This window comes from Oreochromis niloticus, linkage group LG9, assembly GCF_001858045.2.
Source record: "Oreochromis niloticus isolate F11D_XX linkage group LG9, O_niloticus_UMD_NMBU, whole genome shotgun sequence".
NCBI classification, from domain to species: domain Eukaryota; kingdom Metazoa; phylum Chordata; class Actinopteri; order Cichliformes; family Cichlidae; genus Oreochromis; species Oreochromis niloticus.
This window is the reverse complement of record NC_031974.2, coordinates 17,502,693-17,530,551: the sequence shown is the minus strand read 5'-3', so window position 1 is coordinate 17,530,551 and position 27,859 is coordinate 17,502,693. Positions and strand designations below refer to the sequence as shown.

Here is a 27,859-nt window from a genome sequence, read left to right as displayed (position 1 = left end):
GGTCAGAGGGAAATGACCACACTGCTTTAAGCTGATAGGAGGGCAGTGGTAACTCAAATAACAACTGGCTCCAACCAAAGTATGCAGAAGAACATCTCAGATTGCACAACATATATAACTTTGAAGCAGATGGGCAGAAGACCCCACTGTTCCTTCGAGTTGGGGCAATAAACGATCTGAATTTGGTAGAACTAACATGAAAACATGGATCCAGCCTACCCATGGTGATAATTTAAATGACAATAAACAAAGTTTTAAACATTTTAAAATCCCATATACACAAAAATACCACAATAACATATCATATGATACTATCACAATATATTACCTGCAATAATGATAGTATCATGATACAGCAAGAAATCATACAATACATCACAATATCTGTCTAACGGAAACAAACAAGCCAACAAAGAAAAAAATGGTTTTAAAAAACAAAAAGCAGGAAAATAAGCATGTTAATAAATTGTAATGAAATGTCATTTTAAATAATTAGCCCTCTGAGTTGTTTCCTCATTTTCTCGCTAGGATTTCTTTTCTTTTTCTCTGCAATTAAGCTAACTACAGTCCGCTTTATCTTTACTAATACCTCTGAGGTCCCTGCTTCAAGAATCTTAAAGAGGTGGCTCTGTTAAGTTAAAGTGTCAGTAAATTGAAACAAAATTTCCCACCGCTTGAACTTTAAGATATATGTTAAGTTCTCGCTTGCATTTTCCTTATACAACATCATTTTTACTTGATTTATACTTAATTCTTTTAATTATCTTGCATGAGAAATGTCAACGTTAACACAAGACACAGAATAACATTCATCCATCATCCTTTCACCCATTCCTCCTCTTTCGCTTAACAAGTCATGAAAAACAGTTTCCAAATGTGTGTTCACATGTGTAACATAAATGTGTACTGCAGTGTATCAACAAGAATAAAAAAAAAATAAACGTATTTGCATAGCTTTTCTGCCTCAGCTAAATTATAGTGCATGCAGAACTGTTGATGCGGCAACCCCAGTTAAGGTCAAGGCTGTAATACAGCACTGGTCCAAAGTTGAGTGAATTCAGATTCGGCTCGTCAAAGTACCCGATCATACAGCAGGTCGGAGTGCATTTCAGATTTAAATACTAAAGCTTTGTGGTTTATAATAGCTTGACTTGAAGGCCAAATCCATTTTTTCATGGGGAAAAAAGGAATCTTCTCAAGTTTCATATAAACGTTTTCTCCAGATTTGACGTGGCAATAAAGACAGTAATAAATTATTTATTATTGTTGGCAGCAGATATTGTTTTATGCCAGAGTTTGTAAGGGTTGAAATGAAGTTTAGCTTTATTCTCTTTCCTTTAGTGAGACAAAACACACTACTAATAACATATATGTACATCGTACAGTCATACATGAAGTAACCTTTATCATTAAAAAAATTAAACATCCAGGGCACTTTGGTCATATAAAGAATTTACAGTCAATACATTATTACTGAATGTGCTTTATGAATATGTATCTATTTTTCTACCAACAGTCGTCGTGCACAGAAAACAAACCACAACATGTTATTTGGAAAACTGGCTCAATGCACTTTATTTCTGCATTAATAGAACAACAAACATGGAAAGCAGGTTATTTTTAGAGGGCTAAAGGCAGAGGGATTACTGTTGGGGGTCTCGTCCACCAGCCACTCTGGCTTGCTAACAGATGGCCACTCTGTCAGACCTGGACCACGGGTCAACATTATTTGCATATCAAATCAGTCTCTGAGCAGGAGTCGCTCAGCTTGCTTTCACCTGTTCCCCTCATCCTCAAAGACCAGTTGGAATACCTGTAAATTATGTTTTTATGTACAGAGCAGCAGATGAATAAATAGTTTATTATATAAAAAAAAGAACAATTCCCCTACAGCATCCATTTTTATGTGTTTCACTACATATTTCTTAGATTAGCTTCTATAATAAGCTGAATTCAAACAGTGGCTTCCAGTGGCACCAGTACAGAACAATCAGTTCATCTTGTTCTTTACTGAATGTTTTAGTGTCCTCCTCGAGCTCTGGTAAAAAACCCAAAACTGAGCAGTCTTCTTAAAGCCGCACTCCTTTGGTTACACGGGTTTGATGTGTCACATTCAGCATTTTTACATCAGCTGTGGAATGAAATGTCCACAGTTTTAAAAAAAAGGAAAAAAAAGCTTAACAGAATAATCATTTGTTCTGACAAACGTTAAAGCGTTAAAGTTTTCTGCAAAATGATTTCTCCAGTATGAAAGAAAGGCCTTCAGTTTTCATGCCTCATAACAATGATGAAAGACAAAATCTTTACAAGGACTTAGGTGCAACATATCCTTTACCTTTTCTCCAGCCTTTCTTCTCTGTCGTGGTTACGGACAATGAGGTTTGTAATGAGCTCACTTTTCCTGCTCGCAGGGAGAGATGCCGTGTATGACTTCGTCTTCCTTTTCAGGTTTTCCTCCACTGCTTTTCACCAGCGGTGTTTGCTGGGACAGAATTTGCTCATATAACACCGGCTCACCTCCATAAATTATAGCAGGGAAATGTGATTTATCTTCTTTCTCTTGCGGTTCCTTTCAGCTGACTCTCTGAAATAACAGCAAACATAAATAGGGGGTATAAAAAGGGGGCTCTGAACGCTCGAGAGAGTGGATTACTCCATGAATCAGTTTATTAACGGTGGGCCATGGAGCGGTGTCGGTGCGAGGGGAATTTATTCATTCATAAAGCAGTGTTTACAGCATTTATCTTCACCCGAGAGCAGGGCCCTAAAATGTAACAAAGAACACTAAGACAATGATATGGCGTGATGGATCTAGGGGTTCCTGTGTCAGGGCCGCCAGCTGACTCTGAGGTATTCCTCTGCTGCTGTAGGTCTGGAGATGAATAACATAATCTTCGGCGCAATGAAATGGAGCGGACAATGTTACTATTGTTTCTGAATCATGACTGGATCTGGTTAACACAATATAATCCTTAGTCAGAATGACAAAATGAGAATGAATGTTGTGGGACATGCACAGAAACACATATCCAAATGCATGCCTCACATGAAGAGACTCACAGACTCTACTATCAAATATTCTTTCACTACAGTGGTTTCAAACCTTTTTCCACAAGCTACATCTTAATGAGCTAAACCCCTGGAGCGTACAATATGGTCAGAAGAAAACTGTTGACTTTGATTTTGGATCCAAACCATGTTTTTTTTTTTCTTCTTAAGTGAACACAGTTAGTGGAGGCAGACTTTGATGTTCGCTCAAGCTTGATAGCTGACTCTGGTTAGTGCTCTTTAGTGATGGGACATTCAAAAGAGCATTAGGATGTTTGAAATTTCAAAAGGTAAATGATGTCAATGTCAGGCTACAACAGACTCAATCAGATTGCTAGCTCAAAAGCAGAAAAGCCAAAATAGCCCACTGCCTTTCAATGAAAGCTTAGTGCTTTATACAAAGAGAGGACATCTCTTTCCTTTATGCATGTTGTCATTTATATACTGCCAAGACTTTGATGAGTTTGGTCTCTTATCAGAAATATAGAAACACACATATTAAAAGTTCTCATTAAATTTAGAAATATATAGAAGGTCCTGAGTTCATTACCACCATCAGGCGGGGTCTTTCTGTGTGGAGTCTGCATGTTCTCTCTGTGTTTGCGTAGGTTCTTTCCGGGTACCCCGTGTTCTCCCACAGTCCAAAGACATGCAGTTAGTGGGGATAGGTTAATTGGAAACTTTAAATTGCCCATAGGTGTGAATGTAAGTGTGAATGGTTGTCTGGCGACTTGTCCGGGGTGCACCCTGTCTTGCCCTAAGACAGCTGGGATAGTGCCACCAACTTTGAAGCTGATAATAATGTTAGGTAGCATGATTTTCACATTTGGTTTGACACTGACCTCAATCAAATTTTCACCAGAATTAAATCAGCTGGAGCTGTTATTGATATCTACCATCACACAAAGTTTGCAAATTATATCTTGAAAACTGTTGATGCTAGCCTGTTAACAAACAGGCAGAATGCAGCAGACATTCAGGAAAGTACTGAGAAACTCAGCAGACTTCAGTAAGGTTTAAAAAAAATTATAGGACCTGAGAAAAGACGAAAATATACAGCAACTCGGCATTCTTTTATAACACCCACTAATATCACTGCGCTGACGTGCAATCATATATATTGCAGTGAAATGATTATTTCCTCAGTAAACATTGTGAGTGATACTGTAGATCATATATTGTGGGGAGAAAAAAAAAAATCAGGTCCCTACAGACTAGCCCCATAATGTCAAAATCTAATTGCATGCCCGACTCCTCCGAAAGTCCACCAAGTGTACGCCAAGCAAGCACAGAGATGGTAAAGGCATTTTGAGATGAAATGTAGAGCAGATGGCACCTTGTGGGTGGTACCGGCCATCTCTGATATGGGCAGTCATGCTGGGTGAGATGAAGTCTGTGGCTGATTGGTGTCTGTCTGACCCACTGGTTGGTTGATTACTAGCATCACACACCACAGGATGCAAGCCTAGTGTTTGTGCAGTGACAGCTCCCTGAAACAATCATTTACTATGTATTGACTTCATTGGTCATCAAGAAACACTGCAGAAAAAAAAAGAAAAAAAAAATCTGACAGAACAGTAATCTGTGTCACATAGCTGACATTCAGAGGCAAGTGTTACATTATGTGGCCCTTCTTGTACTAAGGTGAAGTGTATTTCAAAATTCCAGGCATGAAATAATCATCTGTGCTGCCTGTTTTGTAACATTTTCAGTGTTTTCACAAAGCATTTCCACTATGTCACGTTTTCTTTACTCACACAAAGGTGCCTTGGCATTGTTGCATCATTAGAGCCAATTTAGTAAAGCATGTGACCCAGCGATATTCTTCTATACCCTTGATAAAAATAATAGAAAGCAAATGCATTATGCCAAACAACATGTCAAAAGTGCATTAACTGTGGCCAATTTATGGGTGCGAACCTGTATAAGCACTGAACTCAGCCTCTTTGCTCGCCAAATTACTGTCTGCAAAATGATTGCGTTACACACAAAATTGCATTTTCCTCCGAGCCTCTGTATTTAGCTGTAGCTGAAGTCACAACACTGGCCTGCTGTGAGTAAAATACTCAGGCTGCATCAAACTCAATTTGTCGAATTATTGCCAAATCTTTTCAAAAGGTTTCTGCCACAACAGCATTTCAGTCTTTGTAGCTCAAACAAGGCCTTCCAGTGAAATACTAGAGCAGGGACAGATATAAATCAGTGATTTAAGGCCCTAGAAGGAAGAAGGCAACATCTATATATATATATATATGATATATATAGGATAGTGCCCTGTCCAGGGTGGACCCTGCCTTTCACCCAGTGTCAGCTGGGAAAGGCTACGGCCCAGCAACCTTGATGGGTAAGTACATTTTAAAAAATTGATGATTGTTAAAGATTGTATATACATCCAAGTTGCATCTAAAGATACATAAGAACAAACTTGTTATAGGTCACTAGTTATTCTTTTAAGCCTAGGAGTAACACAAACTGTAAACTGATTCCAAGTAAAACTTTAGTGAAAAGTTATTTTAAAGAAGAACAAAATAATAACGTTAAAAAATTGCTAATAATCTGATGATTGATGTTACTTTGTTTCCATTCATTATAATATGAAATATTAAAATAATAAATTAGCACTGCTGCCTCACAGCAAGAAGGCCCTGGGTTTGAATCGACCATCTGTGCAGAGTTTGCATGTTCTCCCTGTGTTTGCATCGCTTCACTCTGGGTATTTGGGCTTCCCCCCTAAGTCTGAAGACATGCAGTTAGTCAGGTTAGGTTAACTGATTATTCTAAACTGTCTGTAGGTGTGAATGTGAGTGTGAATTGGTTTCTTGCCCCACAACAGGCTGGCAATCTATCTGGGGTGTACCCTGCCTCTAGCCCCATGGCAGCTGGGATAGTCTCCAGCCCCTCCAGTTACCCTCAAATGAATAAGGGGAAGAATATGGATGAGTGGATAAAGGGGCCAGCTAAGGGGGTTTTGGAATGCCTCCAGAGCGCCTCCTAGGTGAGGTGTTTTTGGGCATGTCCGACTAGAAGGACGCCCCAGTGCAGATCGAGGGCACTTTGGAGAAATCACATTTCTTGTCTGGCTTGGGAACGCCAATTAATTATTTTCACAGTCATGTATTTGTCTTTGATATATTGTTTATGAAAAATCTAGGGTGGGTGGATAGAAAAAATACTGGCCTCATTAGTTATCTTGGTCAAATGCTAGTCCTTGTGGAAGCAACTCTTGGAACGAATCCAAGCAGTTATTTTGATGTCACGCTCTAAATTACTCTACTTTCAAAGATCAGATAGACATAACATACTGTGTGGCACCGGTAAGTCTTAAAACTATACAAGCAAACAGTTTTGCAAGGGTACATCTTCACAGCTTTAATATCGGCTCAATATAGATTTCCAGCGTGCAAAGCGTCACCACTAATCCCACAGGAGCAATAAACAGTCGCCATTCTACATGTATTGAAGACTGTGAGGTAGTTCAGGCAGGCTATGATGAACTGAATCATACACACTAGCACTCCCGAGCCTCCTCATGCCAAAAACACACATTCTCAATCTGCTGTTCGATTTAAGCTGCAGAATTTTCTATCCCTATGGTATATCAACGCCCTACACTCCCTATGCAACACTGCCTGCTATTCCAACTCCTCCACCAACACCGTCTCTACTTTTAGGCTCCAGAGGGATATTTACTCACTGTTCCCAAATTTCTATGTGTATTATATTTACAGGGAGCAATGAGCTTGGAGGCTAGATGTCAAATTGTATACTGCTGCTTTAATAAATCAACAAATCAAAAACAAGAGGTTAAAAATAACTGTATTTTTATTATAGTAACACTTAGAGAGCTGCTAACCAGTATTTTAGACTTCTCAGATAGATTTCTATCCAAGATTATTTGACTGCCATGGCTTACAGTGGCAATGGTAGGCTCCTTAAATTAAGCGAAGACTTTACAGTGTCTGATTTAATCTTTTAATCTTTCATGAGATAAATATCTTTAAGTTAAATTACTGTAGTTGATATTCACCTTAAAAAAAGCCTTGAAACATAGCACATTGTTGTTTTGCATTCCAGCTGTTACTGCTGTTTTTGTCCCACTAAACAGCGAGGCCTCACTTGGCTCCCAGCATCTCATTTCTCCTCCTTCGTTACTGGAGCGCAGAATATTGATGCACGTCAGATTTTGCTGCATTCTGTCGATACGAGACAGGAGAATGGAAAAAACAAAATTCTAACACACAAGGAATATCCCCAGATAACCTGGGAATAGCCGCTGCAGCGACATGGCTGTCAATTATCAACATCACAAACAGCATGTTTATCCCAGCGCACCTCACCAGCACCTGAGCAGACTGGCTGACCATGTGTGGGATTCAAGTAAACAAAGGTTTGAGTTGGTACAGTTTGATCATGTTTGATTTTTTGCTTTGTTGTTCACATCCACTTGAAGAATATACTGTATGAAAGCAGAAGTGTGATATTTTCATTGGGATAAGACTGCTTTTTCTGCGTGATGGTTAATAACTGCTAATATTTTTTTTCTTCTACCAAGCACATTAATCAAAGACCTTGAAAAATGCTTTAATTTATTTATCTGCAGGAGCATTAGTGAAACCACTGAGTATCGTGTAGATGTTCATATATTCATTTAGATTTGTGTGATGATGGGGTAATGGTAAACACTGTATTACATAAAAGCGAGAGACTTCTCTATTTCAATAAGCCTACATGCTTAAGTGTGCGTTTGTCTGTCAGCCTCTGTTGGGGGTTTTTATAAAGCAGCTGTGGCCAAGACTAGCTGTTGCTAGGAGGCGTATGAGACAGCTGCATATGGCGGGGAAAGGCACAAGCCAGCGGGCGGGCAGCAAAGAGGCAGAGAGTGACATGGGGCCATTGTGAGCCAGTGGCTACTTATGTCACGGAGCAGAGTTCCTGCTCGGCATACATCACTAAAGTGGACAAAAACAAGAAGGAAAGGACCAGAGCAATAAAGTACTGAGAAAGAAAGAAAACTACTTTCTCAAGTGGCACCTTTCAAGCTTATAATATATGGTGACTTTTCTGATGTCCTAATATAAAAGCAGGTCTTTGACAACATGACCACAAGATTCAATCTAAAAAGCACAGAATTAAAAGTTAAAGCTACATCTTGCCAGCAATTATGACTACAGCTGATCAACTAAAATCATCACCATGCATTTGTATGTTTTAACCGACCAGTTAATTCCAGTTTTCATCTACATGCATATCCCTCCTGACTTCTGTTGGTTCAGAGTTTTATCCTGTAAGACATTTCTGTGAAAATGTTGACACAAACACAAAAAAGATTTTTGACGCTTTTTTTTTTTGTTCGTTTGTTTTTGTTTTTACAGTTTAAGGCACATCTAAGGCGGTTTGGCATACCTGCAAGTAAAGAGTCAGTGAACTATCAATGCACCATCAGTTTTTTTGTTTGACAACAAAGAGTTTTAGTTAATTAAAACTGTTAATGAACTAATTAAATCTGCATTGATGGGACAGCAAACAATAACTTGCACACTGAAAAGAAAGTCCGAGCCGTTATTTGGATACCTGTCGGCTACAAAAGAAGCACTGGCAGGGCAGTGAGATTTATGGTCCTGTGCTCATATCCATTTGTGTAGGTTTTGTGTAGTTATATAGAGATGCATTTATTCAAAAAGCTAATGGTGTATTACCCACCGGTGATGACATTATGTGTTGAATGCTGTTGAGCCAAAAGGTTTACATGAATAGGAAAGAGTACATCAGTGACAGTCATGAAGTGAAGGAAAGCAAAGAACAGTAATAATAATAATAATAATAACAATAATCATATAACACTCATTATGCTTGTTTGTTAGTACAAATGATTAATTTGAAACCAACATATTTCTCGAACAGCAAAAGGATATAATTCCACTTGAAATAAAAATGTAGAGATGTCTTATTACTCTCAAGTTCCAGTTCTGTTTTATTTTACCTACAGTTAGTTGAAACTGTGAAGTTTCTGCCTTAATTAATATGATAATTATCATTAGCATTAGTAGTTCTACTCATGTACCTGAAAAAAAAATGTTGGTGAGAAATAGTTACTAAATTTGTCCATGATGTGATAAAAAACAATCACTTCAAAGTTATGTGGAGCTTACAGTTGGATAACTACATTATTCAAATTTAACAACAATCCCATTTTGGTATTTAGCAATGTTGTTTAGTGAAACTGAACCAACAGATTAAGTGTATTTCTCTAGGCAGCCAAAGCAGCTGTGAAAACAATGCCGTCTTGGAGTCACAGATTGGTATTCTAAAGACCATGAAGGCAAGAAAGGGTGGAAACATAAGCGGGGTGCTTAAGTGTTCCCTCCTGCAGTGATGCTCTTGATTTGTCCGTGGCCTTTTGCACAGATGAAGCATAAAACACTGTCCATGGTGCTGAATTCTATCATCCCCGTGTGCGCACCCTTGACAACCATTAGTTACAATAGCATCTGAGGCCTTCTGGATTATAGGTGTGATCTTACCATTTAGTGAGCTTTGCAAAGTGTGGGAGATGTACTCTTATTTAGCTTTAGAAAGTGCACAAAGTCAAAAGGTTATTTGAGTTCTTTAAGCTGTTGCATCTTAAAAGCACTCATTCTGTTTCATCTGGAGGTCTTTCAGTGACAAGCATACCAGTCCGCATCTGGTGCTAGATTATTTGCATGAAGCATTAAAGAAGGGCACCACTATTATACCTGTTCGCCTGACCTTGTGCTAAGAAAAAGGTGAAAAACAGAATCTTTATGTGTGCATCCATAAATTCAAACTACCCTGCTGAAATAGCGTTAAGTGTGTTTTGTAGGCAACCATTTACTTTAGTTTGGGGCTGATCACACTGGGTTAATGCCTTACGGTGATTTAGTTTATGGTGATTATATTTACGGCTCTGCCAGAAACATAAAATGCATCACTTCCTGTGCGCCCGGGGATTGAGAACATCAAAGACTTTCCTGAGGGTTTTGGCAAGCTATGTGCACAATGCTCAACTCTATTTGAATTTTTGTTATTGAACCTGTTTCTCAGAGAAGATACAAACAGGTGAAGATGGTTCAAAAAAGATATTATACTCTCAAATTAGCACTAGTCTTTTTTTCCCCTCACAGACGTATGCATTTCATGTAGAACCATCCTGTTTCTGTAAATAAGTGACAGAAATGTGCACATGTATATGTGTAGTTCTTTCTTATTCATATTGCTGCATGTGGAGATAAACAAAAAGTGATTCAACACACTTGTTCTTGTGAATAGCAGAGGAGACTATGCATACAGCTATTGTCCAGGCCCCTTGTAGCAGCACTGAGTATACATTTCTAATGTAATGTTTTTTTTAAAGCTATACTCAAACTCTGCCAGGGATTCTGCACAAAAAGCTTCAGCAGTGCTGAATGCGCTTGCATATATTACTTGCTAAGCATTCATATATAAATCCCTAATCCTCTCTGAAAGTCATGCAGTGTTCACGAACCTTCTCCCTACAGTTATATTGCTAGCTTGCTATAGTTCTACAAGCTGATCTCATCCAAGGACCTTATTAACTACTTGTGAAGGGTCTTATACCGGGGGTCTTCCCTCTAGAGTCTTGATTAGGCTAATAAAGCATATCCACAGGCATGTACCGCACAGTGATTTGGCCAATTAGGAAGGTGACAAACCCTGGACGTAATCTCTATGCAGACACTCAGAATCTCATGTTATGATAATGACGCGAGGGGAGAATCTTGAAAAAATGGCCAGATACAGCAATGTGCAATACATTACTACATCCTCCTTTCGTACTGTTTTACCAGGCAGGATACAGCTCTGGAAGTACCTGCACATCATAAGGTGACAGTGCTTGGATGGAACTCTCTGTGTCTGTGAGAAAAACAAAGATACACACACACACACAGACACACACACACACACACACACACACACACACACACAGTCACTTGTTCTGTTGACAGTGTTTTGGTACTGATGAAGAAGTTGTGTTTTACCCAAGGCCTAAAGATATTTGCAATGTGGTGTCTACACGGGCTCTTCAATTTCTAAGCTACAACTTTTGCAACTTTAATCAGCAAATGACATGCTAAAGGCGATTATGTTACAAAATATAGATTATTATATCAGGTATAATAGTTGCCAAGTGTCTCCTAAGGCATACATCTGATAATAGGATTTTCTTTCTTCATACTTAATACTTTCAAGCAGGTATATTCTCAAGCTGCCAAGACAATTAAGAGAAAACAAAAACAAGACGGCGTATTGATCCCAAACGGCGGGGTGATATTTGCAGCATGTGGAAGCATGTTTGCCAAGCACTTAGAAGCAGGTAGATTTGAGATGAAGGAAAGGAACATTTTATTAAACCGTGACAGCCTGATATCACAAAGCCATAAAGGAGCATGCAAAGCTGACACTGCCTCTTAAAGATAATCACCAATCCCACCTTAAGATGAATATTGATATCAAGAAAAGACGCAGCGTTGTGGGGATGTAGCGTCATAATCAATATGACAACCTGGTTTTGATAATAAAGGAAGTGTGTGTGGGATTTTTTTTTTCTTATTCGGAGTGCCAGCTTTTTTTTTTTTTTTTTTTTTTTTTTTAACCTCAGTTGAAGGTGACATAAATCACTTTCTTAGTGAGAGCTCACATTCCACCTTGAGAGCACCTAGTCCCATTTTTATCAGTATTAATGGTTGTCCCCTTACTTAGCCAAAGCTATTTCACACTTGGTTAAGTGCGGTATGAGAACGTCTCCTCGGCTGTATATTTAGCTTGGCCTTCCTAAATATTTTCGAGATCCCTAATCACTAAGCAGAAGCTACCATGTGCACTAACACACTATGAAAGCTCACAAAAGTAATTCATTCTTGTTTCCTCTATTGAGCATTTCTCGGCTAAAGCACCACAATGCCTGTGGTGAGGTTGTCTGAGAATCCTAATTGGTAAATGTTCAATAATGTTGAGCAGCTTTGCCTGCGTTTTATGTTCTGGTCGCATGCGCTTACGCACATACAAGTCCACACAAACCCGAAGGCCCCCTGATGTCAGCCCTCTTAAAAACCATCGCCTTCCAGTGATGCTTAAAACGACAAAGCGACTTTTACAAAAGGGCAGAGGACCCATGGATTGGACTCTTAATAAAACACTTCTAAGAGAGGCGGTTCACAGACAAAGTTGAACCAGATTTCACAGAAAAGCCTTAAAATTAGACTTCCCAGGGCAGAAGCTTTGCTGGCTAGCTATTGTTAAACTTCCACAAAGCTAGTCTTCATCCCTCACCCCATGTGGCCTTAACAGAAGCACAATTTCTCCCCCCCTCCTGTACTTCCACACACTGAGGGAATGTGGGTCAATATCCACATTGCTTCCTGTCTTCCTTTTAACCCCCAAAACGCTTATCCTCCTTTTACACCTGGCTCGCTCACATTCAAACAGATCCAGGAAAAAAGAAAGAAAAAACACAAACAAGTGTGCGCAGTTATCTCATGCACATGTGCACACACCTCCATACGCACAGAGACACACACAAAGGTGGGTTCTGCACCAGGTGGGAAGCATTTAACATTCAATTCCCTTTCCTAAATGGAAAATTCTGGTTGGCAACCTCGCCATAGCTAGTGGCTGCATATAGTTTACTTATTATCTAAAATATGGAACTTTTCTTTCATGAAAAAAAATAAATACATAAATAATAGAGAAAAAAAATCTGTATTTCAGAGATAAAAAGTGTAAAAAGGGTTTGAATTTTAAACATTGACATGGTTGAAGCACAAAAACATTTGTGTGAAAAGTCACGCGTGTAACACTAACATATTGCATTAAAAACCCTTAAAATATAACAAAGAGAAACACAATAGTCCCAAATAACTGGAGATTTTTTTTCCTTAGAAACTTCTTAAAGGCTTATCTGTCGTACTTTTCTTTAACTGTATCGTTACTGTTAAGGTGCCGGTGCATTACCGTGGCCTGATTCAGCACGTTAACCACTATTATAACAGCCTGCAGTATATTCTGTGTAGCACACTCAAACACACTACCCTTAAGATATATCTTCCTGAATGCCTTATAATACTCTTTAAATCTAACAATGCATGAAATAGAGTTTGTTGGTCCATTCATGGCCGTGAGATTTGCCCAAAAATTCTATTTGACTTTGACAAATTCTGTGCTGCACAGGAACAGCATGCAGCATTATTCTGGGGGAAAAAAGGGGGTGGGGTGGGGGTGGGGGAGTCTCAGAACAATTGACTGCAGATAATTACAAAAGCAAACACACTTGGTGGCCATATAGGCCTAAAGTATTTCTAATTTCACAGATGTGATCAACCTTACCGGGAGTCTTTTCTCCCTCCCTGTATGTGGTGAATTGCCTGACTCCTCCTGGATGTCTATGACAGCAATGATGAAGTGTTAAACAGGTTTCTGCTCCACACTTTGTCACTCTGCTGTCTATATGATCCTGAGAGTCTTCTAGGTAGTGGCAGAGAGCTTGCAGCACAGCACTGGACCATGAAACTGCCAAGTTTGCCCTTAAAGCTGCTGGTATACCCTTGAGAAAACACTCTGACCTGAGTAATTTTAAGGTTTAAAATTCGACTCCAGCGAGGGCAGAGGTGGTGTTAATACAATGATGACAAACATTACTTTGACAGGAATAATGAGTAACAACTCTGTAGCAGGAATATTGAATGTCAAGGCTTCCACCAGCATTAAGCGCTATTGTTGACTATGTTGAACCCAACTGTTCATTTGCCATGAAGGTCAATTGAAAACATTTAATGGAACTGTTAGGCTCTCCTCCTTCTCTGCCAAGAGCCTACTAACATTACCTTTAAGTGCGACTGCAGGTGTAATCTGTCAAATGGGCCCCTCACAGTGAGTCATTGGCTGAGCGCACCGATTCAGCCCAGACCCCTGAAAAAGCCCGTGATTAAATGGGAAGTATGACATAACTCTTGTTTAATGGTAGAAAAACAGCAGCGAGTGTTGGCATACAGCCTGACCCACGGATCATAAATTCTAGTTCCGCACAGATGCTGCTTGTAAAAGGTCAGCATGACTTTGAATCATTTTACTTATAAAAATTAAAAGGCAGAAGAGGCTAAAGCATTGTTTTCATTTGTTTGCATAGCCCCACATGTAGCATTTGTCAATGCAAGCCTTAGGTTGTTATCAAAGCTTGGTAAAAAAAAAAATGGAAAGAAAATCAATGCACTTGATCTTCAGGGAAGCGTCATTCCTTATCAATGTGCAGCATTGCACGTGTCTGCAGACCAGCTCGCCGCATGCAAATCAGCTGAACGAAACAATCAACACAATGCATTAGGACACGAGCTTGTCATAAACTTCACCCAAGGGTGTGATAAAAAATAGCTTCTTTTTTTTTCAAAGACATATAATTTCTAAAATATTACAGCCAGTGGATCATCATCAAAGTAATCATACTGGAGGAGACCACACGCACTGGCTGCGTCCGTCCTTTCACAATTTCCACCCTTTGTTGCTGTGATTAGAGAGCGCTGCAAGATAGGAAAAGATGATTTTGAGGGAGGAAGGTTGCACTGAAAACAGGGGGCGAAGCTGATGTTCTTTAACATGAGTCTCAGTGCACCGTGACAAATATCACCAAGCGTCAGTTGTCTATACAATACGACAAAGTCAAAGTCACTGTTTGCCTGACGTCCGTGCCTTTAAGAAAAAGTCGAGCAAAGCATATGACACAAAATCGACATTGCCTAGGGTCCTACTCAGCACAACCAAAGAGGGACAACAACTCAGTGACTTATTGGGAATGATCGACTTTTCCCTTAGAGGATGCAATGAATAATTCTCTTTTACCAGGAGAGGAGGAAGAAAAAAAAAAGTCCCCCAGGGTATTGAACCAAATCGTCTTTTCTCTCTTCATTAGGAAAAAAAAACGTCTACAAAGTCTTATCAGCATTCTGCATTCTCCACCATTGGAGCTCAGATAATTGATTATGTTTAGGAGGTTCACTATTGGATATGGTGTGCCTTAGTAGTGGAAAGAGATATAGCAGTAAATTAAGTTTACCTTCCCAGGGCACAGTGAGACAGATTCACTGACCTCAAAGGACACAGTAAAATTGAAATTACATTATAGGGAAAAAGTTTCATTCAGAAGCATTATCCCAATTGGCCACACTGCTTCCTCATATTTCCTCCTTTAAATGACAGATTCATGAAGTGAGTTTTCTTGTCATCTACATAAACTACGTTTTATTGACTCAACTAATACTGCTATACTAAAGCTACTGTTTTACTGTCCAAATAAAAGCATGTAACACTTGCAACTTTTCCCCTACTTTGACTTTGCAATTAAACAGTTTTTTCCCCCTTCAATCCAAAGCACATTTACAACAAGAAGCAATTAAACTAGGCAGTAAACCAGGCAGTTGAGAAATGGCTCTCTGAGTCGTGGCCACGTCAGCTTGTGCAACCATATGAATTACCAGGTGCGTTTCATTCAGCTCCAACTGGTTTGCCAAATGCGGTGCTGGATTTATCTTCTTTTGTTTGGGCTGAACTGTTTGTCTATCGCTTTGTTCCCTCTGAATCAAAACTCAAGTAAAAGAAGATAAAACTGTTGTTCTCGCTCAGGCAGTGCCCTTTAAAAGGAGCAGAGTTTTTCTTAAGGTTAGAGCTCACAAAATCATTAACTGACCTTCCCTTTGCCTCCTTCTGCCAGAGTACTTATAGTTGCTCTCTGAAGAGTGTCAAGCTCTGTGCGCTGTACGTGAGAGGTGTTGACAGGAAAATCCTCCGGTTTTGTCTAGAGCACAATAAACACAACAATCCGCCATCCTCAAAGTAAAAAGCTTCAACTGAAAGGGTGTAATTTCACTTCTTTCCTTCTTTAAGGCACAACAAAACTACATCTGGTGAAGCAGTGGAGCTAAAGTCATATTAGAATCAGAAGACGATTCAGTGGGTTTGTGGCTGTGGTAGTTGGAATGGCGTCTCTGTTCATTTTTAAGATAACAGGTTTTTTTTAAAATCTTCATGATTTGGTTAATTTTTTTCATGTGAAAACAAAACAAAGTCACTCACAAAGTCAGATGGCTTGTGCAAAAACATTTCATGCGGCAACTTGATATCAAGGAGAACCACATGTGTTGTTATTCAGTCTAGTCTAGGTGAGATTTATGCAACTGCCTGAGTCGTATTAGTGAGAGTCAGAGAGACTAATTTCATGGGTCTCTGTCGGGAAATGTTCTATCGCTCCTTCTGGGTTGAGGGAAAGTTGCCGAACCAAGCGAAGGAGTTTATCCATCTCAGAATGGTATTTCTCAGAGTGATGGGAAGGTGGAGCATGATACGGACAGGGGAGATTGCTGCAGCACTAACGCGGCTGTTGCACCAGACTGTTTTGGTGAAGAGAGAGTTGCGCCAGAAGGCAAAAGCTTTTGATTTACTAGATCTGCATTTCCGCCTTCGCTCGTGGCCATGAGCTCTGGGTAGTGTCCAGACGAAAGAGATCCATAGAGTGACTTGGCCGGGCCCTTCCTTAGAGATGGATGAGGAGCTTAAACAGCGGTTTCAGAGGACATTTTGTCAGTGAAACTTCTGGTGCCAGTTGGTCTCGCTAGTAAAGATATCATACTATGAATTGACAAAACTATGTTAATAATAAATGTAAAATCAGTTTTTTACCCTTGAATTGCTAGTGGCATAATCTGTACTGTTCTCAAATACTCTAAGGATTCTTTGTAATTTATGCCATACTTAATTCAGCATTACTGCTTACTGTTCACTCTCAGGCGAATCACATTCAAACTAGGAGCAAATTCTTTAGTCCAATGAAATCATAATCGGGTTTGTTTTTACCTTTAGTTTCTTTTGCCTGGCAGACGTAAACATATTGTATTCAGGTGCACTGTGGTCTCAGTTTGGTCCTAGATACAACTCTAAAGAAGTTATTTTGAGGCAGAAACATGATTCAGCCTAAGCATCACACACAATCTTTTAGCTCCATTGAGTGGGAGTGTTTTGTATTTTAGGATTCAGCAGAGCACACAAACTGTAGCATTTGTGGTGTATTGGTAGAAGCTAGCTGGAGAATGAATGCGGTCTAACAAGAAATGTCTCTTTCAGGAATATATACACTGGTCTACACTATAGGAATTCCTGCCTTTACTTCTTTGCTGCCTCCCCAGACACATCTGAACAATAGGCCAACTTTTTCAACTAAGGGGAAAATGCTCCAAGTTTACAAACTCATCAGTTACTTTATATCAAAGCAAAGTGCTGAAAAGTGTAAAAATGCCTTGTTGACCAGCTATTTCCTCTTTTTTATTGGTTCACATTAACATCCAAAACAAAGGTTTGAACCCCAAAGCATCATTTCACTGTACATCATTTTTTTAAAATAAATTATGCAATGCAATTGAGCACAAAGTGAGCAAGAGACGCCAAAAAAAAGGGCACAAAAAGACCACACCATATTACAAATGATTAATGATTCCATTATACAAAAGACATACAAGTTTTTCTTGGAGCATTGCAAAAACAGCTCCTCTGTTACATTTCTGAAAAAAAAAAATTAAAAAAAGGAAAGTGTTTGCTGAACGTGTGGACAAACAAACCACTTAAAATCTTCTCTTAGTGTTAATGTCCCCCATAAAACAACCAGGGACACTTGCTCCACATGAAAATGTATGTTCAGGCAAACAATATAAACTGCCCACTCTCTCTGATTACTGTAGAACATGGGCAACCATCTCAGAACACTATCCTGGATACTGGCTGAGAAACTGTGGGTTCATTTAAGGCCTCTCGAGAAAGTTGAGACTTTTCCAAGTTGGTTTATAACAAAAACCTCCAATAAAAACATCTGAACTGCAGCTTCTTTTCTTTACAGTCGGATACATCCTCTGTTCATGAATGTTTCTTTTATCACAGTCCACAGAGGGACCTTGGGAGATGAAGGGGCAATTAAGGAAATAAATAAGAGCCTGTACAGACACTTAGCTTGATCAAGACCAAGCATTAAATAATTACTGTAATTCACTTAGGTTTCTTTTAAGCTGTGTAACGATTTTCCCTGTTTCCCTCCTGCATAAAATTGATCTGATGAGGAGGACTAAACAAACGACCTCTAAATTAATTGGGATTCTCTCTGCGCGAAAGTAGTGCATCTATCTGTGAAGGAATTGTAGAAAAGCTTTTAAAGAAGAAGATAGAACATTGCAAATTAAAAAGAAAGAACATTCTGAAAAGGCTGCTGCCAGCTTTGCATCAGCCGGCATTGAGAAATGTAATGGAATCGAAGGTCAGTGATACATTGAAAGAAGCATAGCCACCAAGTGAATTGGAATATCACCTTGTCCTGCTCTTCAAAGAGAGTAACAAAGAGAATAAGAAGAAAGACGGCGGGGAAAAAAATGTTCATGCACACACATTTATCTCCCAGCTCTGTTTTACAGCATCAGTGTTGAGGTCAGTGAGCTGTAAAATAGACCACATGTGGGGAAGGGATGAAAGAAATAAAGAAAAGAAAGATACTACAACCAGCAAAACCTAAGGTGGACATCACAGGACATGATACAAAGTTAATCTCGACAGCTCTGGCCAAGCAAGTTTAGGGGCCAAATCCTCTCAGAATCAAATCACATTATCTTTCTAACGTGGCTGACGATCCCCATCCATCTTCCAGAGGCAGTGTCCAGAGGCAGAGGCGAAGCCACGAAGTGCCCAGCAATCACTGCGGCGTACTATTCTATCCATCTCCTACTCCTGGTTGTGGATCAAAGAACCTGTGCTCCCTTTGAAGTGGAGGGGTTGTTCGCTCAGGGAGGAAGGTATGCTTCTTTCAATAGGCTAATGAATCACATTCTTCCTCTAATTATCTCTCTGCACGAAGGGAAATTGCAAAACATCATTGGTCCTCTGGCTTTCTTTCTCCAGCAATGATGGCAAATGTGAGCACAGCGTTTCTGCAGGTGTTTGACTTCAGTCCATGGCGCTACAGCTCGGCCTGCTCTGTTAATGTGCAGCGGAGGAAGAAAACCCACAGACGGCATTAACCCTAAACCAAGAGTGATGTTCGTGACTAACGGAGAGACAACACTGACATGTAATCATCATCAAACCAGAAATGATACATTGCAGAACTTCTAATAATTAAAGGCAAATTTCCATGCAATGCCAAGTCTTTCATTTATAAGATAACTTCGCATAATGATGGAACCGGAGTTTGTGGGGGCTGATGCTACCCATACTAATAGAGCAATTAGAGAGAGATAATTTCCAGATGAGCTCCACTAATACAGTAAATATACTGTTATTAAAGGTAATTACAGCTTTAAAGGCGCAAGACCGTTGATCATCCTCCCACAACATGAGATCGATCTTGCCTTAAGACAACATATGTATATGTACGAGCAGCAAAATGATTAGAGGCAACCGCGCAACCAAAACAAGTCCTCTGTTTTTTTTGTGTGTTTCATAAATTACTACAATAAATATCTGATTAGTTCCTTGAGACTTCCTGCATGTACTGCAGTATATTGCTCTATTTTTTTTATTATTAACTTTTAATTTATTTGCCACTTAAAGAACATTAATTTGTCAAATTAATGTAGTAATATGAACAAAATGCATTGCACTATGTTGTTTCTAGCTGCACATTATGCTTGTAGCAACACCCCTTATTCCTTTTTTTTAATTCATAACATGCAACATTAAACTCAACTTACTGTAATTGCACTCTGTAAAGTGTATGTACCCTACAGGTATGTTGCTCTACTCTTTATTTGTATTATATAAAAATACATGTCTGATAACTACAATATGATGCAATGCGAAAAGGCTTGTGCATATATTTTCGCACTGTATACATAATTGCAGAATGTCTTTGAAGTTCACTTAACTGTTGTCATGTAAACACTGTACACAGTAGCAGGCAGCTATCTTTAGCCAAACAGTTACCATAGACCGAGTCATAATTTATCTGACCAAAGAGAAATGTTAGCAAATACCTGGTAAAAGGCTACATTAGTTGCTAATGGATCAGGCTATTTTCTTACTGGTTGCTCGCTCAAAAGAGAGAGAAAATCTGATAATATTCACCAGGTGGTAAGATGCAAAGAACTCTAAATGAATGCTGATGTTGTTTCATGTTTGTATGTGTTTGTATTTCAACTGAATTAGTGAGACAAAGGTCAGTTTCAGGGACAAGGACCATATCACTGTGCTCTTGCACATGAAAGCGTAAAACGCTTAAGAGAACATAACAGCAAAATGACCACCAGTAAAGAACAGATCAGAGAACAAAGGTAGGTTGCAAAGTGGCTTGCATATGTCACAGCAGTTGTAGCTAGAGTATGTAAGCAACATACAGTACAATTTCTATCTGAGATTTACAAACTGGATGCACTGAAGGGCATGAAGCTGAGCTTTCAGCTGATATTGCCAGGCATTGAGTTCAACTGTTATCAGGTGATCTACCTCGACTGGAAGCTGAGCTTGACTTCGTGGCCTGCCTGAACTAACACTGCGGTCAATATTGCTGTCAAGTGAAACAAGATACAGGCACCATCAGTCACATGAATCCTAAACTGACTAGAGCCCCTTTGGGGCCAAAATTTCGTAGTTTCTTTCCTTTAAAACATCTTTTATCAGCATATCAGTGAAAGCACAACATTTTCTCAAAGTCAGTCAGCTCACCACCAATATAATATGTAGACTACATCCCCTTAATGTCCAAGGGCCTTTGGAGGCTTGGTAATCTTTATGCAAATCAAATTTTTGGTTGTGAAGATAAAGTTTGACCTCTACTTTGCAATAGCTTGGATGACTTACTTGATTCATAACCCAACTGCACAGACCAGAAGTGAGAGAAACTGCTGCCAGCTGCCCCTTAACGGTCTGTCATTCCTGAAATATAGCTTCTCCTTTTCTCTTCTTCATACTTTGCTGCTCTTTCCATCTTTTCATCCTGGGTTCATTGTCAAAATTCAGATCTATGTTTCACGAGAGATGATCTGCTCAGCAGGTGTCCAGAGAGGCTTACTGGGTCCTGGACGGGGCTGATAAACAATAAGGAGAAAGTTATGGACAGAGATCTTCTCATTTATGACTGTAGTCCTCGACAGCACATATATAGCATTCCTATAGAGAAGGCAGCCTGACTTGGCACCTGTACAGAGGCCACAGCTATACAGGCTTCCTCTGTGATGTGTTTGGACAATAATTCAGTATTTGTGGCCTTAGATATGGCCTTATGAGAGGATATGGCAGAGAGATTTCATAAACTTTCCACTGTCTGCTGGGCAAATGTAACTGTAATTCATATGGGCAAAGAAGGTCACTCTGTGCTGACACGAAACAGCCCTGTGCAAAAACAGAAAACCCAGCAAAGGAACAATAGCCTGTCACATTTTCTTGGTTTACGGCTTGATTCTCTCTCCGTCATATTGTCTGGATTTGTCTTTGAAATATGAAGCTGATAACACAGTCTTGTAAAATGTTTTTTAGTCATAAAAGAGATGACTTTGGCGTGGAAGCAACATGTCCTTAAAGCAACATTTCTCAAAGGAGATGGCAAAATAATTTATCAAATTAAAACAGAGTGGAAGCCTTCAGCAAATGCCTCTCATTTACGGCCGTTTCCTCCGAGCCAAGAAAATCTACCATGGTATTAAAAAGTGTCACACATTTCTAGGGATAAGAAGGTTTTAAAGAAAGCCGACTGCCCCCCAGTTGTGCTTTCTAAAATAAAGAGATAGTGAGGCTGCACAGATGGACAGAGACTGTCATTTTGAATTAGCCTTCAGAATGTTGAGTGACAGCACAGTTCGGCGTGCACCTGCATCAACTCCACTGGCGTTCGGTGGCAGATGGACAGAAAGGTGGTTAAGGAGACAGCTTCAATCTCATCCAGTGCAATGAAGTCAGACATTTCTGTGGGGATTGCTCTTTTTATTTGCAACCAATTCCAATCTTCTACTTTGATCATACAGTAACGAAACCATCACCTTCAATAACACGAAATTGGAAAATGGTAATGGTCATTTTAAAAAAAATGGGTCTACCAGTATGAGATTTTCAGGGCTGATATCAATTACTTGCAATATAGAACAATGACTTATATTTTAAGCTGCCATGTAAACTTTCATTTTAATATTGATATCGGGGAGAATCTGAAAAATTTGAAGTGTTCAATGAATGTTTCAGCAGCAGACTAATCGCTTAAAATTGTTATTGGCACAGTGACTGGTTCACCCACTGTCTGGGAACCAGTTTTGTTCTTTCACACGGAGAAGCTCAGCAACCTGGCACTGTGCTGGGACAAAGGTGGTGTCGGCAACAACATTTGTCAAATCAGCCTGTTGGTAATCTCTTCTCTTGTCTGCAGTCATTTCTCTTCTAAAACTGAAAAATACAGTTTGAAAACTTCTGAAAAAGCAATCTCAGCTTTATGCTCCTTGTCCAGGTTTGTTTTTTGAGCCCTCATGGGGCAGTAATGAGTGCCATTATGGCTTGGTGCACCAGAATGAGGGCAAATGAAATATTGTTATCACTGAAACGGGTCATAACGACTGTGACATTTCCCCCCCAAGATGTTCAGGAAAAGGCATCTTTACCTTTGCTTTTGCCTTTTGCCTGTGCTGCAGCATGTCTCTGACTATATATCAACTGGGGACATATAGCCAGTCAGATACCGTAGAATCATTCAGAGAAAGGTGCCTAAATCACTGCTAGAGGAGTGCGTTTTAATTTAATATGACAGTTATATAATCATATCAGACAAGTACTCATTTTGGTAGCTGGGAACACAAATACTGGATCTGATAATCAGCAGGGGTGATAACTGGTGAATCCCTAATTTGCAAAGTATATGGCTACCCGGTAATACTGTCAAAATCATCATCAGACACAAAGCAACTGGATCTCCTTTGTTCTTTCAGTCATGCAGAAAGGATTCGCCCTTCATCAGATTTCACTGGCAGCAAAAATAATTTCTTTGTGATTTCGAATCATTTGCAGCTGAAACCAAAGACAAATTACGTTGAAACCCAGATTGCTTAACATCTGTGTTCTCGGGCCTTGCTTTGCCTGAAAATTCTTACTTTTGTCTGGGGGATAGAGCAGGTGATGAGGCGAAAAGAGACACAGCCTGCAGCTCCTCCTTCGGGAAATGGTTTCTCCAAGGTTGCTTCCTAGCAAACAGCGACAGAGGTTGGCAAGAATGGAGATGCTAATAAAGATTAAAAAAGGAGACAGAAATGTGACAGTGGACTGACTTTTTGCTGCACTTACTATTTAAGCTAATAACCTCTATACATCTTCCAGATGAGTAAATGTTTCTAACAATGTGAATTGTCTTATCTAATGCAACTGGTGCTAAATAATTTTTTCAAATAAAACTAAGACAGATTTGTTGCTGATCTGTTTTTATTACAAAACTAAATAAAAAAAGAATTATTTCAAGATTACTACTGACTGTTGTTATTACCTCATAATTGTCAGAGTAAAGACAGATAACAGATAAGTTAACTATGGCAAGGTCTTATTCAGTGACCTGCAAATTGATCTGCATGATCTATCACCATTAGCAAGCTCGTTACACTCAGTTACATCATGTGTCTGCCAGTAACGTTGCCTGACAATAACGTTTCTTGGGTGAAGGTCTCTCTGTGTGTGTGTGTGTGTGTGTGTGTGTGTCTGGAGGGGAGAGGGAGGGGAAAGAAATAAATCTACAAATTACAGAGAGAAGACGGGAAAACAAAAGCATTTTTACTAGAATGCGTTTATTAAAATGCACCACGGGTTATTGTGGTAGCCAGTAAATGTTTAGAATGCATTAAAAATGACAATTTAATGTTAAATACATGTGTAATTGACAGGGACAAAAACTGCAATGTCGTAATAGACCACCAGGGCAGACTAGGGGGATTATTAAAAAAAACAAAAAAAACAAAAAAAAACAACAACAAAATACTACTACAATTACTACTACTAAAAATAATAATAACAATAACAACAATCAGTCGTCACTGTAAAAAGCCCATTTAAAGAATGTTCTCTTTTCCTAACCTTAGGGCACTTTCTTGAATCTATATAATGACTTTTGCCCAGCTCCCTCCAATCATATCCTCTGTGTGATTCAGCTCTCTTTGTTGTGCATCCTTCATGCTCCATCGTCCTGCTTCAGTCAGATTTCTTTAAGCACTTGCAACTGTCTGAGTAGTAAGACATACTGGGAGATGTATTGTGTGATTTGGCTTGGGAGCAAATGATGTTTAGGAATGCAGCATCGCTACTGCGTTTCTACTTGCCTCCAAATATAGAGACTAAAATCTGATTAGTTTAGTTTTACAATTAAACTACACATATCACACAAATTTGTTTAAATTCAGACTTTTATCAGAGGAGAAGCAGATCTTTATCAAAACTGGCAGTACAATGGTGGAGTGGTTGCCTCATAGGAAGAAGGTCCTGGGTTCAAATCCACTGGTCGACTGTGGCCTTTCTGTCTGGAATTTGCATGTTCTCCCTGTGTCTCTCTGGCTTCCTCCAATACTCCAAAGACATGCATGTCAGGTTAATTGGTGATTCCATATTGGCCTTAGGTGTGAAAGGCTCTCTGTGTTAGCCCTGCAGTAGACTGGTCACCTGCTCATGGTGTACCCTTCTCCTCTCCGTCTGACAACAGGGGTAGAGTCCAGTGCCCGATGCAAACCTAAACTGGATATCGTGAAGAACAGATGTTAGGATGAATGGATAGAACCAAGATAGAGGGGTCCAGCTTCATCGTTCATGGGTCTCATCTACAAAATCAATATCTGTCAAATGACTTAAACAGATAAAAGAACAACAATAGTGTTAATTTTCCATTGTTCACAGATTACCCTGGACGCCAAATCACACTAAGATGCATGTGCATAACTGTTACACTAGATCTCATTTTATATATTTCTTGAAGCTCCACAGAGAGGTTATTTACAGCTATCTTCTTTGGGTTTGCATGTTTTCCCTATTTTTACAGTAGCATCTAATCTCACAGCACCAAACATTCCTTACCTGACTAAACCGGCAGTCAATAGCATGTTCTTCTTCTGTGTTTGTTGTTTAAAGGTAGCTGGCAAACAACTTACCACCGCTGCCACTTTCTGACAGTAGTAGCACATTACATTTTACCGAGCACTGGTAAAAACAAGGAAAAAGTATATTTCAAGACAAAAAATAAATAAATAAAGATTTTAGAACTAGTAGTTATTTGCAAACTCTGACTTCAGCCATGTTGCTAACTGCTTATCTAATTATGGTTGAGGCTGCAGCTTATCCCAGCTGACACTGGGTGAGAGGCATGGCGCTGGACATCCTGCCAGACCATTAGAGGCTTAATACAGAGAGGGCACAGACTGTGATGTTTTGTGTTGTGAAGCCTTTTTTCAAAAGCACCAGGTAAAGTTGCCACAAGTCTATTCACAACCATCTGAAATCGTCTGCTGGTAGTGTGGTGAGTTTTTTTTTTTTTTTTTTTTTTTAAGAATAATTGGATCATTCCCAGTAAATACGGGTTGAATTATTGAATCAGAGTCCAGAAACGTGTTACTGTCAACATTAGATTTGGCAGAAGTGAGTTACCTGCTGGTTGTGTAAGGTTATCATGGTTCTGGGTGCATATGAGTTAAAACCTTTTCACATAGAAACTAACATGTGCTAAGCTGAATGCTAGGTTGACCAAATTTGTGTTGCACTGGCTACTGCACTCTGTCTGTACTATATATATATTTTTTGCAACCATTCGTGGCTTGGCTTTTATGTACATGCACTACTTCCTATCATTCTGGATTTCCATTGGTCCTGCAAATGTATATCAAGCCAGCCATGGTTGGAGTTAAACTGCACTAAAAGCTTTGCTTGATATAGTGAAAAACCATTTTATATGTGGAAGGCCCTTTGAGGTTATCCAAGCCTTTGATGAACTTTGCCAGTCTGTCTTTTTATGCTACCTAGTTTTGTCCTGTGACGACACACTCCCACTCCACTCTTTGGCTTTGTGTGTTAATCCAATATTTAGTCAACCAAAAAATGCACGTTGCCTCTCTTTAGTGTCCTCTACCACTGCTGTGAGCTCATCTTCCAGAAGTTTTGTTGTTCTCTTGTGGTCCATGGCTATTCCTGACTAAGCCTTCATTTGTGCTAGCATTATGTAAGGGGGGAAATCACATGGCATGCTCCATAAATTAAAGTCATAGATGAGATGCTTAAAACCTACTTAAGCAAGATCGTTGCTATTTTAATGCCTAGTAAGCATGCCACTGAGAAAGATATTCTAATTAAGCTAAAATATACATGTAAAGGCATTTCTATAAAAGAGGGACCTGATAGAGAAGAGACTAGTCTGTGGGACATGAGATGTGTTTTGGCATTTGACTGCTGAGTAATAAGGCTAAATGCCAACAGGCTTTATTAAGGCAGAACCTAGGCTGAGATTTCAGCTTTGGGCATATATACCATTGTGGCAGATTGCAATGAATCACCCCCTCAAATCCCTATCTCACCCCCTCCAGTCTTGTTTTTCACAACAACATGACTGCCAAGGCATCAACCCACCCGAGCTGCTGCACCTTTCTTCTCTTCTGACATAAATTGGCTAAAAAACAAACTACTTCATGGATGTTTTTTCTGTGCCCTCACACACATGCACAAAAACAACCCTCCGCCCCAAATACAAAATCTAATCCTATTTGACTGTGCCATTTTTGGGGACCTGTGGCAGGGCGAGGAAAGCAGTAAGCTGCTCTTGTCTTAAGGGCAGCATGTGGAGAGCAAGACACATTAATCACAAGGGCACAAGGAAGGAGCGTGAGAGAAAAGATTGGACTGTGAGGTGGGTGGTTGAAAGGTTGTATTGGCAGAAATTACCATCACTGCTGTTGTCTCGCACGCTGCAGGCACCTGCGACCAAGATGGAACTGAATTACTATTTGTCCACGCAACATCGGGTTGAGGGTAATCACATCACAGCGGTTCTGTTTAATGAAAACATGCAAATGATAAGCAAAAACTCCCACAAGATGCATCCATGAAGATGCAAAACAGTTTTCCGCCTGTTCATTGTTTTGTGCATCGACAGTCATGACTTCAGCTGCTTGCAAATGCTAATGAAATTGGCTTTAAATTTGTAATGGCAAGTGAATCCTGAGAGACCAAAGCAATATTAGGGTAAACCGAGCATGTTAGAGTATTCCCTTTAGATTTGGCCGAGTTAACAGTGGAGGTTTGAGGAGCAAAAATGGGTTTTGCAAACCATGCAATAGCAACTGAGGTGTTTAAAGGGGTTTAAAATTACACTTAGATTAATGGACAAATGAACAGACATGCAGATAGGAAACAAAGAAACATGTGCCACTAAGGAAAGATACCTTTATCTCAAGGGGAGAAAGATTTCAAAAGTCAAAATTTGCAACATTTCCCTTGGGGACTTCTATTTGACACAAACGTCAGCCAAGGAGCGATTTAATGAAAAGTGAATTCTCTGCAGGGGACTTACCAGGTAAATTTCAGGATCTATTTCTTTTCAGAATCAGGAATGATTTGCTGATCTGTTCATAACAAAAGGGGAATTACACATACAGCAACAACAATGCAAACATCTGCAAAAATCATACAACGGTGCTGATCAAAGCTGTATTAGCAAGTTAACTGAAAATATATGAGAATAACAGAGACTTTTCTTTCTCAGCTTTTTGATCCAATCATGATCAAGTGATCAGGCCTGTGATAAAAATGATCTTTTTCCACTTTTTTC

At 39.5% G+C, this 27,859-nt stretch overlaps 2 long non-coding RNA genes across 2 annotated transcripts; both read right to left on the bottom strand.

Moving 5' to 3' along the window:
* Positions 1-1,454: 1,454 nt before the first annotated feature.
* On the bottom strand, positions 1,455-21,031 carry LOC112847738 (uncharacterized). The gene is made up of 3 exons (XR_003221486.1): positions 20,899-21,031; positions 2,336-2,584; positions 1,455-2,131 (listed from the first exon to the last, which is right to left on the bottom strand). It is a non-coding gene; the product is annotated as an uncharacterized LOC112847738 (long non-coding RNA).
* A 3,098-nt stretch (positions 21,032-24,129) lies between these two features.
* Positions 24,130-27,659, bottom strand: LOC112847913 (uncharacterized). The gene is made up of 3 exons (XR_003221748.1): positions 27,602-27,659; positions 26,974-27,080; positions 24,130-24,786 (listed from the first exon to the last, which is right to left on the bottom strand). It is a non-coding gene; the product is annotated as an uncharacterized LOC112847913 (long non-coding RNA).
* Between the last annotated feature and the right edge of the window lie 200 nt (positions 27,660-27,859).